At 38.3% G+C, this 6000-nt stretch overlaps 1 protein-coding gene across 1 annotated transcript in view; it reads right to left on the reverse strand.

Annotated features, from left to right (window-relative positions):
* The window catches only part of LOC150084552 (dicarboxylate carrier UCP2-like), a 196877-nt gene extending 191101 nt beyond the window's left edge, over window positions 1-5776 (reverse strand). The window contains exon 1 of the mRNA XM_090376485.1: window positions 5700-5776. The gene's annotated coding sequence lies outside the window, so the exon portion shown is untranslated. The remainder of the gene's footprint in view (window positions 1-5699) is intronic.
* Window positions 5777-6000: the final 224 nt, after the last annotated feature.

A 6000-nucleotide genomic window follows, 5' to 3' on the forward strand; every position in this document is an offset into this window, starting at 1 on the left:
AGAACGTTGCATATCGTAATTGGCTTGTTTCTAATTCTTCAGTTTCATTTTCTGCCTACACCAAAGCTCGCAACAATTGTAAAGCAGTTATTAATCAGTCCAAACTAGAGTTTGAACAGGCTAAGAGTAGAAAACTTGCTTCTTGCCCTAATGGTAGCCGAGCATTCTGGTCTCTTGCCAAAGCTATTGGCCGCAACTTTTGCCCATCTCTGCTCCCACCTCTGTCCAAACCAGATGGTTCTGTTGTCACTTCAGCCAAGGATAAAGCTGACCTGCTAGCATCCCATTTTTCTTCGAACTCATGTATTAATGATCTTGGTAAAACACCTCCCACCATTCCTAACACGCTCCATTCAATGCCTCCTGTGGTCTTCCGTCAAAAGGATATCAGAAGGATTTTGATGAATCTTGATGCTAAGAAAGCTCAAGGTCCTGATGGTATTTCTCCACTTGTTCTCAAAACCTGTGCTCCTGAACTTACTCCTATTCTTTGCCGCCTTTTTTCACTTTCTTATTCCAAAGGTGTTTTTCCTTCTGCTTGGAAATTTGCTCATATCCAGCCAGTTCCTAAAAAGGGTGACAAATCCCTCCCATCCAATTATCGTCCCATTGCAATTACTTCTACTCTTTCTAAAGTAATGGAGAAATCAATTAACCGCCAACTCTTAAACTACCTAGAAACCTTCCGTCTGATCAACGATCGCCAGTATGGATTCCGTCAGTGTCGATCCACTGGTGATATTCTGGCTTATGTTACCCATTTATGGACTACTTCAATGGAAAGGTTCGGTGAAACACAAGTAGTTGCTCTTGACATCTCAAAGGCTTTTGATCGTGTTTGGCATAAAGGTCTTTTAAACAAGCTTCCATCTTATGGTTTGCCAACTGTTTTTAGTAATTGGTTATCCAGTTTTCTCTCTGATCGCTCACTGAGGGTGATGGTAGATGGCTCTCTGTCTTCTAACTTCTCCACTAATGCCGGTGTCCCCCAAGGTTCAGTTCTTTCCCCCACTCTTTTCCTCTTGTATATCAATGACCTTCTTCCATTAACTGGAAATCCTATCCATAGTTTTGCCGATGATAGCACATTGCATTCAACTTTCCATTTTGAGAAACCTTGTCCAGCTCAATCAGCTTCAAGTTCTCGAAAATCTGCTGCCAATTCCTTAAATGCCGATCTTCAGGTAATTCTCCAGTGGGGCAAAGACAACTTAGTTGATTTCAACCCTTCTAAAACTCAATCTTGTCTTATATCTCGCAAAAAGGATTCTTCTGCTCCTATGCTTATCTTTAGTGACACTCCGATTTCTAGGCAAAATGATATATCTCTTTTGGGGATTACCCTGACTTCTAATCTCTCTTGGCACAAGCACATTACAAATATTGCTTCCTCTGCATCTAAAAAACTTGGTTTTCTCTTTCGCTCTCGGCGTTACTTTTCTCCCAAACAGCTGCTCACTCTGTATAAATCGCAAATCCGCCCTGCCATGGAATATTGTTCCCACATCTGGGGTGGTGCCCCCAAAACCTCTCTCAGGCTTCTTGATTCCATTCATAAGAGGGCAGTTAGGTTAATTAATGATTCATCTCTAACAGAGTCTCTCCACTCGCTTTCTCATAGTTGACGCACTGTCTCATAGTAGACGTACTGTTTCTGCTGCATGCCTCTTCTACAGATACTTCCATGGGCACTGTTCTTCTGAATTGGCTTCTATAATTCCCGCTCTCTCTTTCAAAACAGTCCGAACACGTGCCGCCACCAGCCAACATCCATTTACTGTCCAACTTCAAACCCACAGAACCAACTTTTCATCTTCCTCATTTATTCATTCAACTGCCGTTTTCTGGAACAACCTTCCTTCATACGTATTTCCTGAAAATTACAATCTACAGAAGTTCAAGTCCAATATCAACAAATATCATCTTGTTAGTATTATATAATAATTGGTGGATTTTCGTATTACCCCTCGTAATGTAAAACTATATAAAAATATAGTTTTACATTGAATTTTGAAAATATCCTTTTTTTTATAATATTCAAGTTTTCTATATTGCTTTATGTATATCCCCCAGAATTTAACGATATTGTTATTACTACATAACAAGAATGTTGTTAGTATTATATAATAATTGGTGGATTTTCGTATTTAATTTTGTGTTATTTGGTTTTTAGGAGCATTAGCAGCTAAGGCCATATTGCTCCGGGGATATGCGGTGGTCATTCCCTGACCTTTCCGCATCCTCCGTATTTGTGGTCACGGGCTCGAACCCTGATCTAATCAAGAAGCGTGTGCTACGCACTGCTACTCCTGCCCACCTGGCTACGAAGGCGCCTTCGTATTTAATGTGAAATTTAAAAAAATAACTGTAAATACGAACATAGATAATAAAAGTTAAATTCTGTTTCGAAAAATACATAATTATTGATAGACTGGTCTTGGGGCCAACAACCCGCTTGCCATGATAATCCATGCGGCCCGCGACCTTCAGCATTTTATTAGGTCCTGACCAACAAAAAAAAAAAAAAAAAAAAAACAGTTTGAGTGCCCCTGCACTAGGACAACAGAACAACTAGGTTTAGTGTGCGAAATTGATGGTGTTATAAGGACAGCGATTCAATCACTGAAGAAGTGGAACAGGATGTATCGCAGAATTATCTGTATTCCTTTAAGACATTAAAGAGATTTTAATCTACGCAGGTTGAAGTGCCCATAAATTTTCCCTTTTCTCCAATTCAACATTGATTAGAGACGCAACTAGGTATGGCGGATGCCGTACCAGTCATGTGTGCCGATTCATCGTAGGCGCAAAGGTTAAAGAGTATTAACCTTTGTGCAGTGGCGTAGCTACCATGTAGGTAGGCAAGGCAATTGCCTCCGGGCCCGGGTTCTTTTAGGGCCCCGGAGTCCTTGGCTGTCTCCTGTTTTTGCAATTTTCATTAATTAATAGGGGCTCGAACGTGTTCTTTGCCTCCGGGCCTGAGTATACTCTTAACTTTTCCGCAAAGGTTAAGAGTTAAGGTTAACCTTGGAATAACTGAATTTATAAATTTTAAAAATTACTAGTTCTTACTATCAAAATTAAGTTATTAGAACTACAGGCTGTTAGATAATTTGTTTTAAAATTGACTTACATTTAATTAATCAGTAAATTAAAATTAATGATTAATATAATATCGGTTTATTTATTTTAAATCATCATTTAATAATTAAATTTCACATTTAATTACTATATAATAATTGAATAAAATGTTATGAAAAGCAAAGGCGCATATCTGATATTTGGCTGTAGATGCCACAAAATTGTTGCGCTTCTGATTGCAATATGCAATCGCCGATTAGGTGGGGAGGGGGGCAGAGAGAGAACAGTGGCATTCTGCCAATCAACACTGAACTTGTTATATAGCAACGGACTCACTAGCCGACCGGGCTAGCCGGGTGGGTAAAATGCCTGCCTAGCAACCCAAAGGTCGCGGGTTCGAATCCCGCCTCCGGCTTGGATCAAAGTACTGCAAAACCTTTGGGAGGTGCATTATGGCCACAGAAGCCGATGCGCCAACTACCAAATAAAAAAAAAAAAACGGACTCGTTGTGTAAGATCAACTATTGCTCATCATGCATAATATGATTGCAGACCATCGAACAACAGACTTTACGCTAGCCAGTACAAGCTCTCGTAGCTCACCCATCAGAAGAATCCCAAAAAGTAAATAGAGAGGAATCTTGTAGTTTGCCTGCTCGAAAAAATCGCAAAATAAATACGTAGTGAGGATCCGCATCTCACATAGTGCTCACCCCGGGCGTTCCCATGGATTTTCTAGGGGAAACTAAAGCTGCAGTAAAAAAAAAAAAAAAAAAATTGATCATAGGTGTCTTCAAAACTTCTTTAATCCCAGGGCATTCGCTAGCTGCTCTCTCTCTCTCTCTCTCTCTCTCTCTCTCTCTTTCTCTCTCTCAAGGCGCAATATGGCCTGAGCACCCCTTGCGCCAAAAATAATAATAATAACTCAGTAACTTTGTTTCTCTCATTCATTCTCTCTTTCACCCACAAAATTCGTGGTGCTGACTGCTTCGTAAGCAGTACGTTTCTTAGACCAACAGTTAATTAACGAGAAGGCGTGAAGGCATCATGGAATAGTTATTGAATGACCTTGACCCGCGTATAGTGATAGTTCCCATTTCTCCCTAACTCTACTAAACGTTCAAACCATTTATGACTATGCATTTTCAGTAACTATACTATTGTTGTTAGTTCGAACAACCGAGTGAATGCAAATTTTATTACACAAATAATACCGAACATTCATTTGCCATCAGCCTCATATTAATTTCTACGTAGTGAATGCCAATGTCTACAACATTTAAGTAAAGTGGTTTTTAATTTGCACTTATCTGACAAAAAAAAAAAAAATAAATTATATATATATATATATATATATATATATATACTGTATAATGAAAAAAGAATAAAACGTTTTCATAACTGGCTGTTTTTTATTTATTTATTTAATTAATAAGCAAACGCCGTTCGACAATTCACGATCGAAAATATAATTATTATATTATGATATGCTTGTTGCCACGACCACAGAGTAATAAGATATCTTATTACTCTGTGGCCACGATAATGTTATGGCTCCCCCCCTCGACATAAGGAAGTACAATTTCTTTTTGATAAGAGGGTCGTCATCGTAAAATTTTGCGGGATTTTTTTTATTTCCGTTTAATTACATATTCCTATTAAAATTGAATCAGCCCACTCCAGAAATAAAGGCTCATTCATTACAACCATTTTAGAATAACTTAATAGTCCACCCTTCATATTGTGCGTTTTTTGAAGACCTTCATAGCTAGCAGTGTTAAGCACTCGATTTATAAGCTCCATCATTTTGTGAATTTTCACATATAATGGAAATATATCTATATTTGCTCCCACTTTTTTGTCCATTTTTGCAGCGGGCTGTTTGTCTAACACCATAGCGAAAATAAAGCGAACCTCCACTGTCTGCTTTCTAGTAGACAAAAGTTTCTGTGCGGCATAGACTGGAAACTATCAGGTGTATACAGATTGCAGCACTCTGAACTTGTTTTAAAATTTGGAGAGCGGTATTTGGTAGAATAACTTTTCTTTGGATTCTCAGTTGGCTTGTCTTCTATATCGTTGAAAGATTTCATCTTCGAAGATCAGTATCTGGTCAGTATATGGATGGTATCGTGAACACGTTCCTAGAAAGTTAAACAACAAAGTGCTGCTTTTAAATATGTTGCAAGAAAGGAAATAAACATTTATTAATAAAAGAATAAAAAAAGCGAAATAAATTTATCTAATTAGATGAAGTGAGCATTAGTTTACTGTTTTCCTACAGCAGCGATTAGGTTGCTAGCGTGTTGTTCTATAAATAGCCATTGTCACAGGACTTTTTTTTTAAGAGTTCAGTCTTCTTTGCAGGACGTCTCCTGTGGATGTTAATTCGAGAGAAAATGGCAGCAACCACTGGTATTGAGAAGCAGGAAAAGAAGGAAGCAAAATATAAATCCTGCAAAACTTCTGCTGCAAGTATATATACGTATCTTTTTTCTTTCCTGTTTTTTTTTTCTTCCGCAAACGTGGCGGAATCATTTCGGCAATAAATAAAACAGCTATAATATATTCACTAAGCTTGAAGCAAATTTTACTAAAAGAACTTAAGACAAACTTACCAAGTAGCTTTTCTGAGGAAGACTGAATCCTTAAATTTCCTAGAGGTGTATTATATATACAGTATATATGTGTGTGTGTCGCGATATACTTACATACGAGAAACGTAGGCTGTGTATACAAACACGTTTATCAACTGGTTCTTGTGCGTCACGAGGGTGTGCAAGTAGTTCCACCAATCAGACTAAGAGTAGGATAGCCAAGTGTTGCCAACGTTGTCAAAGCAGGGTTACAGAATTTTACGCTGTCGGACCAGTATGAAAGAATGTGTACAGCAGGGCTTTCCAAAACCTTTTGCACAAG

The sequence above is a fragment of the Mastigoproctus giganteus genome, chromosome 6, assembly GCF_048544385.1.
Source record: "Mastigoproctus giganteus isolate SK-2022 chromosome 6, ASM4854438v1, whole genome shotgun sequence".
Classification (NCBI taxonomy): Eukaryota; Metazoa; Arthropoda; class Arachnida; order Uropygi; family Thelyphonidae; genus Mastigoproctus; species Mastigoproctus giganteus.